Source organism: Coturnix japonica, chromosome Z, assembly GCF_001577835.2.
Source record: "Coturnix japonica isolate 7356 chromosome Z, Coturnix japonica 2.1, whole genome shotgun sequence".
Classification (NCBI taxonomy): Eukaryota; Metazoa; Chordata; class Aves; order Galliformes; family Phasianidae; genus Coturnix; species Coturnix japonica.
The window spans coordinates 60,242,206-60,251,983 of NC_029547.1; positions in this window are offsets into that span (position 1 = coordinate 60,242,206).

Here is a 9,778-nt window from a genome sequence, read left to right on the forward strand (position 1 = left end):
CTTTTCCAGGATACTGCTAAATTATGCTATTTAATGCAGCTTGTTTAGGACATGGATGCTGGCAGTAGTTCAGTTTGATGTCTGAACTCCCTCTCACATTTGATCAGGTGTCTATGATTCTTATTCTGGCCCTTCTCTGATAAGCTGCCATTTAGGTGATTAGGTTCATTTGATTTATTTCTTTGTCATTCGATTGCACAGATGGCTTTGAGTTTTGAACTGAGTCTGGGGCTGGAGCCTCTGAGAGATTCAGGTGGCTGAAGGCAGTAAAAAGTGAGATTTATCTAAGGAAAAATTTCACTCTTAACAAGTTTTCCTTATAGCTGCTGAATTTTTGAACTCACTGAAGCCATCATTACTCTTCCTTAAGGCACAAAAGTTCTGATTCTGGGGACCTTTACAAAACCTACCCATTCCTAACCAAACACATGAATCCATGCTCATCTTAGTGGAGGGACCAGGTTTGCATTTTCAAAGTACGTTTTCCCAATCAGCGTCCCTCAAAATGCAGCGCTCTCACTGCCTCTCCTTATAAAACGTAGCTCACTGGTATGCAGTGTCTCAGTTGACTGTGCCTTTAGCAGAAAAGCTGTAATTCTAAATTCACTTTCCTATAAATGAGTGGTGTTTTTCCTAAATTCAAAAACAGAATATTCCATTGTAGGTTGCTTTTTGTCTGTCTGTCTATTTGTTTATTTTTTTCAGGTGAACTGAAGATAGCCAAAGAACAGAAGCTGAATTTGAATGGTTTAGTGTTAAATGCAACCAGACAGGTGTACATCTTGCACTGGGGCACTGAGGTCTATCTTCAGTAAATTCTGCCTGAGTTTTAGCAGTCATGCCATCTGCACCACAAAACAAATTATTTTGTCTGCAGAGTAACGAAATATTTACTGCTAGTGTTAAAACCAAGGTGTTCCTTGAATGAAAAATACATATATATGTAAAAATGTTAAATTTAATAAATAAACTTTCCACAAAATTACAGTGGAGAGTACCCACTTTGATACAATTCAGGGAGACTGTAAACACTGTGCTTCACTGTGTCAGTGAAGCTGGTGTGGTAGTGTGAAAAAAGGGAAAAAAAAATATTAATTCATGATAAAAAGAAAGAAGCTGCTTCTTAAGTTACAGCAGTGCTTCACGTTATAGAAGAATAGCAGTGAGCAGAATAACTAGGGAGAATACATTGCCTGTACTGCTGGAGATCTTCATGGATAGCCTATGCACACTCCTTTTGGGGAGACCGCAGACAGTTGCTTCAATCTAATGAGCTATTAAGCCTAATGACCTAGAAAAGTTTTTCTGTGGTTGAGTTTTCTGGAGTTCCATACATAACCACAGCTAATTATATAACTCTGAATCATTCTCATCAGATTTTCTACGAAGCTCTGCTCTCACTTCTGAAAATCATGAACCACTTATATACAAAAGCTCATATGCAGAAGAGTTATTTCCTTCAGTATGTAAACAGCTTTCTTGCATGCAGATCTAAATATGTCTTCATAGCATAGATAACATTTAATGTGGTGTGCATTACTGTACTTGCTGCTTTAAGCAGAGTTTTCTCCTTCTGCAAATAAACCTCTTCTGAAGGGCCTTGATTCATTTTAGTACTGGATATTCAAACTGATTCTGGTATTCTGGCTCTGCTTCTAACAAAAATTTTCTTCTCCATAGAGCACGGAAATGCAGAGTTTATCCCTGTGCAGATAACAATTGCTAGGGCTATGCTACAGGCAATGTTTAGGACCACAGGGGCTGAGTGATTCATAGGAATGTGCTGACTCTCTGCTGAGCTGTGATTTTTATTCAAGCAAGAAGAACCCTTAACAGTTGCAGCATAGCATGTTAAATGTCAAAGTGAAGTCACTCAGGTTCTTAGAGCTTTTAAGAGATATTATTTCAACAGAAATTTTATTCCCCTTGAAAAAGAATTGAAGATTCTCCACTTATCTTTCATGAAAGAATGATTTATTTTTTCAGCTCCCTACCAGTCTCAGAAGCTTTGATACTGGTTGATTAATCAAAGAGACTTTATCATCAATCACAGTGAAACAGTTTTTTAAGTGCAGTTTTCCCCCATACCCGCAGACAAAAGACATCACATCATTGTAGTACAAGGACAAAATTGCAACTTCACAAGCAAAACAGAATACATCTTCACTGTGTGTATTTCAGTAAGAAGAGAGAAAAATCCAATTCTGATGCCAAATGTTTGCTTTTGGATTCAGCTTTCTTGGACTTAGATGCTAAACCACCGTTGGGTATCAGAGATCATCACTGGGATTTAGTTAAATGTGCCTTGAAATTTACAGCTTTTTCTTTTCTTTTGCTCTGCTAATGGACAGATAAACAACTGTTTGGACAATGGGAATTAGCTATAAAGGGACCTCTATTTTTATGCATTACCCCATTTTGGGGGGTGGTTGTATCTGGACTCAGGAGTTGGACTCAATCCTTATGGGTCCCTTCCAACTCTGGATATTCTCTAATTCTATAAAGTTAGGCACGTTGGCAATGCACATCAGTCTTCTCTTACCCCATCCTGTCCCCAGGAAACATATGTGAAAAATGCTTGAAATTCAAAATTGAAAATGTTTTATTTTGTGTATGTGTACAAACCCAGTTCAGTGTGTCTAATGCTGAGGGAGTTGTCTGGGAATCAGCAGGCCAGCATCTACATTCCCCCATTGAACTAAAATAGGTAGATGGATAGCTAGCTAGATAGATAGATAGATAGATAGATAGATAAAGCAGTATTTCTGGAACTTCTCCAAGTAATCATTTTTTCCACTGGAACAGGTCTTATGATGTAAATTTATACTTTTGTACACCCAGCCCTCTGCTTTGTGTTGTAGTTTTGTGTCATCCTACTCACTTGTACAACGAGGTCATGCTATTAAATTGCAGGCTCATCTTTTCTCATGTGTAGTTATGGATCTTGTAGCAACAGCATCATAAACACAGCCTGGGTGTTTAGAATCATTGCAATATTCATACTAGTGATCACCGTGACTCTACAGCACAGTGCTTCTTCCTGGTTGTCCCAGAGTATCACCTCATCAGTTCTCTACTGCTGATTTCTTTTCTCTAATTTACCAGTTTTCAGTCTGGAAAACTAAGGGTTAATGTAGAGAGTCATAGAAATGTATTGGTTTCGTACAGTCATAGGTTTGCATTAGAAGAGACCCTGAAGATCATCCAGTTCTGCATGAAAACTCTAGGAAGCTTATATTCTCATATTCTTGTATTTAAAAACACATTGTTAAAAATACAAAAGATAAACCTAATTCTATGTTCATATACATTTCCAGGCGCTGTGGGAAAAGTTAATTTGATAGACTAGATTTTGACTGACAGCCTTTGGTAGAGCAAAGCATGGAGCTATACACAGCAGGTGATTAAAAGCAGCACACTTTACTTGTTTACATCTGGGTATACATCATCTGTGCTTTATTGCTAAAATGGTGTGAAAAATGTCTTTGCATCATTCTTTATACTTGTGTCCAAAGGAGAATAGGGAGTTTGTTATGGCTCTTCAGGTTGCATTGTCTTTCTTATCATTCCTCACTGTAAGATCTTTTCAGATTGTCATGGGCACCAGACAAGAATCTGTATCTTATTCCTGCTTCTGTGATGTGATTCTTTCCAGTACACTGTGCTTAGTACATCCTCGCTTGTCCAATACAACCCCAGGGACAAGGGAGGTCATACCTATGTCTTCAGCATCCCTGGTTCTCACAGTCTGCTACTGTAAGATTTATGAAAAAGGAATTCCCACAAGGAAGGAGGACATCTGTTCAGGTGTTATCCTGTCAGTTTTTGGAAGTCTGTCTGAAAAAATGTGGTCTTACTTTTAGCAGACATACTCGAGAGTGAAGTTTACAGTAGTTTCCATGATTTCAGCTTAAAAGAGACATAATAGAGAGTATAAATTTAGGAATACTTTAAAAGGTTTCATCGTACTGTCAGGTTTTCATGTGATTGAAGGAGGGGATAGGCTGGCAGGTGGGAGGTAAACATTTACTTGCTTCTCTACACACTGTTCCAGCCATGGGAGTTACAGGTTAAGGCTGAAAATAATGCTAGAAAAACAGTACAAATGAATTAACATTCCTCAGCAGTAAGTTTCTTCACCTGCACAGTAAATGTCTGTCAGGCACAAAATTTGCTAGAAGCCATTGCATGCTGACAAGATACGGAGTATAGAGATTTAACAATCCCAGACTTATTCTCAGGACATTGGGCAGTGCTGATAAATTATATTGTATCACACAGAGAATATAGTTGGGCTAAAATTAAAGGGATATGGCTTATCAGAAATCTTGTTTCCTGTTCTTGCCAGACTGTCTGAATGACAGCAGCTCACCTATCATTTAAATAACTGATGTACAAATGTAAGAACACTGAAAATACTGACTATGGCACAGAGGCTTATAAACAGTGTTTTCTACTGATGGCTAAATGTAACTCAAAACAATCTAATAACTTTAACGTGTAATACGTGCTATATGTTCTCTAACATTTATTTATAATGCAGTCCTTTTCATAGGAGTATATTTTAGGAGCAAGGTGGGTAGTTCAAGTGTGATGTCAGAGCCTAGTATTTAGTATTGCCATTGTTTTTGTTTTTTTGTTTTTCACATGAACACCAGAATGATATATGTATATATCAATAAATTCAAGTATATATATATACATATACATGCGTACATATGTGTATATATATATACTTGAATTTGAGTAGGATTTTCTTTTTTCCCGCTGCCAGTTTTGATTTAAATTTACACATGAAACCAGAGTTTTGAATCTTAGTCTCATCACCATTTAGAAAAGAGAAAGACATTTTAAAAATGCAAAACAATTCAACAAAAAATGAATCCAGAGGGATTCATCTTCACCAGAACCATGAGGAAATTAAAATGTAGGTTCTCTTTCAGTGTTGTAAGTGAACACTTCACATAACATTCTCAGAATCTTCCCAAAATGTGAAATTCAAGCGTTATAATCAAAACGCTATGAAAAGATAACAGGAATCAGACATATCCTATTACTTTTATGATGGAAGTTTTATTTTCAGTACCTCACATCTGTGTGCTTGTGACAAAGTAAGAGGATTAGCTATAGTATAAAGCCTGAGCTTTTAATAGAAAACCATCCTTATACTTTTTTCCTAAATTTAGTATACTATTGCAGATTTCTTAACTATATAATGCTATTACCGTTACAGAAAGAAATCAAGAAGCACCTTGTAAAAATTCTAACACATTCCTTGAATCTGCAGCTTTTGCAGCTAAACTCTGTAGAAACATATTTCCTTTCTTCCATAACTAATCAGAAACCAATGAACACCAGCATGACTTTCAGCAGCTTCCTGCTGCTTTGTACAGTGCAGTCATTGAGAAGCTCTAATGCTTTTTGCAATCAAACACCCTCTTTCATGTATCTCAGAGAGGTTAACCGAACAGTGAGGCTTCACCATTCTCTGTGAAGTTCAGTGTTAACAACCTTTTTTTTTCTTCAGAGAAATATGTGAAATATGTGCAGAGAAATACCTGCAATACATAGAAATTACATGACTTGCTTGTCAATGTAAATATTTTCCCTGAGGAAGCTAGAGCAGACTGGATTAAATTTGAAGATGACAGTTTTCTTTTTTTTTTTTTTAGCTCTCTTTTTGATGCTAAGTACCCTCTAGACTATGCTTTGCACCAACATTTTAAATGTTAAGACATTTCCTCTTGTTTTCTATTATTCTTATCTCCTCCCTCTGAGTCAAGAATTTTTGTATTTCATGTTAAATGATGAAAAGTAGTTGTCCTGCTGTTGCTGGCTTTGTTTATAACTTTGCATTTGCAATGTCATGAATGTCTCAGTAAGACAATATGGAGCATCAGGTTAACTCCCTTATGTCAGTTCTGCTTAGTGTTCAGTCACTGTTACAGAAAGTAACAATTTAGGATCATTTGTTTTGCCCACAAAATAAATTTTCATCTATACTTCCTGTATCAATTTGTCTCCTACACTATTCATTTATTTTTTTGCCATGACATTAACAATAATTTTATCATTTGGAGTAACTCATCCCAGATTTTAGGGCTAATTAGTGCTAAACTAGTTGGTATTGGCATAATAGGCAGTTAATAAATTTCAGACTTTGCAGTGGATCGTAACACTGCCAATTAAGAACCTGTAGCTGATTGGTAAGTGCAGAGAGTCATCTGTGACAAAATGACAGGTCAATTGCATAGCAAAGAACAGAAATAAATTTACTTAAATTTGTGTGAACAAAATCCCTGAATTTGAGGGAAGTGTGGATTAAAGATTAAAGATTGAAGTTAATATCTTAGAGTTACCTTATTTGGGTAAAATAGGAGAACTTATTTTCCATTAAAATATGCCAGTAGTGAATGTGTAGGGATAGCAGAATAAAATATAAGATTCATATGACTCAGAACTCAAACCTTTTAAAGTTAGCAAGACTTTCAAATGGTTGTGGTATGTTAGGAGGTACCACTGCTAATACTCCATCTGTATTTGCACATAGGGCATTCTGGACCTAAAGAAGGACTACAGGATCTGTGAGTGTACAGTACGGTACAGACCTAAGTATGTGTCTGCTGAGACATAATACCCAGAGAGTTATTTATTATGTTCACAAACATTTTGTAAGGGACAAAGACATCATCCAACAGCAGGCAGTGTATTTTGGTCAAGAAGCTCAGCATCAACTCTATTACATTTTCATTTTCTGTCAACAGCTATGAACTCTTTCATCATAGAAAGAAGTTACAAATGGGCAAATCCAAATTAAAAATTCTGTGGTAGTCTGAAGATTAATCCAGAATTCTAATTCTGTTAGACTGATTCACATTTATTCTTGTTCAGGAAGATAAAGGGAAAAGCAACTCTCTACGCCGAAGGTCTGCAGATTTCTCATGCAGCCCTGGGCTCAGCTTTCATTTGGTTCAGAAGTACCCCAAGGCTCCCACAGATGTAAATCCATAACTGCTGTAGATGGCATTCCCTTCTGCTGCTGGAATTATACTGGTGTACACCAACTGAGATGTGCTACTGTATTTGAATCTATTTGCCACTAGCTTACAAAGGCTAAAGAAGTGTGTGAACCCCTGTGTAAGTCCAGTAACTTCTATGCAGCATATATTCAGTTCTATTGAAGGAAATCTAATGTGTGATTGGCAAACATGAAAGATTTCAACTAAATTTCCATGCTGTACTGAAGACACCCAGTTAAAATCTCTGCTCATAGTTGTGTCAAAGCTGTTCTTTCTCATTTCTGTCAGCAATGGCCTTTATCTTCAGTATGTACTGATACAAGATTAAGTTTTAATATGCATTTTGTGGAAGTACAGGGATCAGTCCAAAAGTAATGCCTCCTGTTTATTTCACTGAAAACTGCAACAGATACAAAGAGCACTACTTGGTGGAGAAAATCCTCAGCTACAAAACATAGATGTTCTACGCAGTCACCACCATTAGCTGGGCATTTTCACCAGCAATGAATAAGAGCTGCACATCACACTTGTAAAAATCTGAACCAGTGGAGGTGACTCACTGTCACCTCTTCAAAAAGACAGCATCTGCTACCTCTCTGTGGTCACATACAATGTTTGGTCTCCATAAATGTTCAGCAAACATCAATGAATGTCAGTAGGCATAAATTTTTGCAAATGGAGGAATTCAGTGACACACCTTTGCTCCATACGCACTTCCGTGTCAGATGCCATTGTGTCAGACTGCCCATCTGCTGTTAGCTGTCTCATGGCAAGAAAATTTAGCTGAATGTTGTTGAGAAGGTTCAGGTTCTAATGCCACACCACCCACATCTGCCTCTGATGTTGTGGGCTGATGTAATAAAATAGGAGGCATTACTTTTGGAGTAGTCTATGTAGAAGGTGTCGTTTGACCATTTTTATTTCTCCATTAATATATTGGTTTGGGTATTCATATATGGGCAGGAGTAGTCCATTTGAATTTGTAGCGCATCATTTAACCCTTAACATGTCCGCTATTTTTTTTCTCCACAAGTACATTAGGGACCATATTTAGCTGAAGAATCCAAATGTTGCAGTGACAGTCGGCTGGCCAAAGTCTGATGCCTTTTTTTCTGGTTGCAGTGAAAATGGTGTGGTTTTGCCCACACAGAAGTAGAAACATGGTTTTCCTACTCTCCTAATTAGTTAGTAGAATAAGTAATCAGTGTAACTCTTTAAAATTGAGGATTCAGAGGATATTAGGAAATTCGGAGATATGTTTACAAGTAAGTCGTTCCTTAAACAGGAGAGATGCACGATAAATTTCCTTTGCTTATTTCATACTTATTATCTCTTGTTCAGCATGAAATAGATTTGTTATGCATGAGCAGAAATGAGAATAATCACTTTTTCTGTAACATAAAGGATAAGTGGTGGCTTACACCATTTGTGATGGCCTAAACAAATCTCCAGTGGCTTACGAGTAATTTAGTATATCTTTACTTGAACAAAAAGATGAGAGTTTCAAGTGGAGATTAAACTCCACGAGAGCAATTTATTATTAATTGACATCCACGTTCGTACTTTGTTTAGAGTTGTTAAAGAACTTTGACATGCCAGGATCTTGCCTGAGGAAAAGTGGAGTTTGATGGTATTCTTGTCAGCATAGGAAGGGAGAATATTACCATTTATATTTGCAGTCAGTGACGTCTTTGTATTTGAGTCATTGCATGGATTATAGCTCCTGGTAGGTTAGCCTCTCTTAGATATCCTTGCAGTTTTCTCTCTTTTTCTCTAATTGTCTGAACACAGCACTATTTGATCAGTGGGATAAGAAAGGGAAATTAATGTTCAAAGCAGGAATATATATTTGATCTAAATGGTCTATAGTGAGCAACACTGCGGCATGAAATTCTATGTGTTCAAATATTAACTAGTCAAGCAACTGCTGGAAATCTAAGCCTGTAATTGACACTTCATGTCACTTGATTATAAATGGCTATTGGAAGCTTACTGTGTGGGAGTTGTTCTTTATGTGTAATATCACAAAATTTCACAGAGGTAGGTGAAGCCACCATCACAAAATACTGTTATGCACTGCTATTTAGTGAAATTTAGATTTTCATTGTCTGCTAAATATTGGTTTCTTCAAACCCTTGAAATTCAGTATCTCATCCCAAATGGAGGTGTTCCTCTTCATCACTGGGACTGATGAGCTGTAGGTGGAATACAGAGACAACATCAGAGATGAAAACGAATAACAATTAAAATCAAGCCAGGGCATGAACAAAAGAAAAAGTTCTTCAGGCAGCCATCTCACCTTCTTGATATTATGCTGAACATGTTATTTTGGTTACAGGTTGCTCTTCTGTACTCTGATAGTTTATTTTTGTATGTGTGTGTTTTGAACATATTTCTCTTTGCCCTTTGGAATCTATTTTGGCTGTCATTCAAAAAAATGTGTGCCTCCATAAGGTGTAAGAAAAATAAAAGCAGCTGCAAACACTTTTTTTTTTCTCTTGACAATCAGTTTAGAAGTATGGAGAGCTGGGCACCTCTTCTATGATTTCAAAGGTAATATTTGAGAGTCAGTCTTTGCCCACCAATATTGTTTGGATCATTAGCTGCTCTAGGTCATGCAGCTGTGCTATACTACAGTAAGCGATGCTGGATAGCATGCAATTTATTGACTGGAGGCTCCTGGGGTGTTGAAGCTTTCATTATGGGCATCTCAAAGCAGCAGTTCTCCCATTATAATACTGCATTAATACAGCCGCAGT